This window comes from Malurus melanocephalus, unplaced genomic scaffold, assembly GCF_030028575.1.
Source record: "Malurus melanocephalus ecotype Western Australia unplaced genomic scaffold, MMel_1.1 scaffold_175, whole genome shotgun sequence".
Taxonomy (NCBI): domain Eukaryota; kingdom Metazoa; phylum Chordata; class Aves; order Passeriformes; family Maluridae; genus Malurus; species Malurus melanocephalus.
In genome coordinates, this window is record NW_026623407.1 from 522,975 (window position 1) to 524,390 (window position 1,416).

Genomic DNA, 1,416 nt, shown 5'->3' on the forward strand with positions numbered 1-1,416 from the left:
GCTCCGCTCCGATCCGCTCCGATCCGCTCCGCTCCGTCGGCGAGCGGCAGAGGCAGCCCCGGCGGCCGCGCCTGCCCCGGCCCGGCCCCATCCCCGCGGCCCCGTAGCGCAGGTAAGGCGCGCCCGCCGAGGGAGCAGCCCCGCTCCGCCGCGGAGGAGCCGGTGGTGGCGGCGGTGGCGGCGGAGAGAGAGGCTGGTGGGTTTAGCGTGCGGCGTTGTGGAGAGGTGGATGGCGAGGAGAGGAGATGGTGGAGCGGAGGTGTAAGTTAAAGGTTGGATGCGGTGATTTATTGCCCCTCGCCGAGGCGGGGGGGGGGAGGAGGGGAGAGGGGGTCCGCGAGACTCGAGCGATAAAATCAATCTGCTGCATGTTCTCCCTGGCGTGAGCTGCCGTGGGGAAACGCGGAGCCGGGGCGGCGGTGGGATATCGCAATATTATTGTTATTTATCGGCGGCGGTCTGAAAGGGACGAGGGGTTTGTGCGGGAAGTGCATTGATAATTTGGGACATTTTCTATTGTGTGCCAGAAGAAAGAGGGCACCCGGCTTCTTCGATACGTGTTTGAAACTGTTCGTGTTCCTGCTGATGGTGTGCATTTTTGAAGGGGTAGAAATTATATCATGAGCATATTAAAATAAAGCCATCTGCAGACTGGAAGGGCAGCAAAATCGATCATTCCAGCCGCTTAGGAAAGAATTTGATTCTAGAAATTACGTAGAAATGAAAGGAGAAGATTAATGATGCTGCTAAGTCTGCTTTTGAATTAGAGCGCTTCTCCCTTTGGCTGCAGCAAGGTTGTTTTTCAGATCCTTTTATTCCATCCGGTAATTTGTGAACTCTGGTCTTCCCCGCACCCGGAGACAATGCTCTGTATTTCATACAATAAGGATTCTGCCAAGGATTGTGCATGCCAACCGACCTGGCATTTATTAAGGATTTATTGACCTATGGGTGTCTCTCTCTCTCTCTTTTTCTAATTTGAAAAGGCTCAATCGGGGCACCTGTGACTAAATCATAATTTTTGAAGGATAAAAAATGGTTGTGAAGGGGTGGAGGAAGCAAACGGATTCAGTGGAGAGGCGCTAAACGCAATAGCTACATTTATATCGGTTTGTGTATATTTCTCGCTACATATGTGTGTATTCATGGATRCGTTGCTGGGAGGGATGCCTGGTACTTAAGAGCCATTTGAGATGGATAGATACRTAGATAGATGTGTGTTCATCAATTGTCCTCTTCTGAGAATGAAAGTGTCCCTCTGCTTTGGAAATGACTAGACAAGACCGTGCTCTTTATTGGCAGTGTGTGAATTATATCGGCGGTAATAAATAAGCAATTGTTTGTTGGTTTGGGTTTTATTTCCTTGAGCGTTTCTCCTTTCTTTTACAGTCTTTCAGTCTTTCCATCTCTGTGTCT

General features: G+C 50.5%; 1 protein-coding gene across 11 annotated transcripts in view; it reads left to right on the plus strand.

The window, feature by feature from the left end:
- Positions 1-17: 17 nt before the first annotated feature.
- LOC130577361 (neurexin-1-beta) overlaps positions 18-1,416 on the plus strand; it is a 647,097-nt gene continuing 645,698 nt past the window's right edge. For 10 of the 11 annotated variants that reach the window (XM_057372640.1, XM_057372642.1, XM_057372645.1 and 7 more), the window contains exon 1: positions 18-112. The gene's annotated coding sequence lies outside the window, so the exon portion shown is untranslated. Of the gene's footprint in view, positions 113-149; positions 262-1,416 lie in introns of those variants that run through there. The other variant, XM_057372641.1, reaches the window with a different exon arrangement.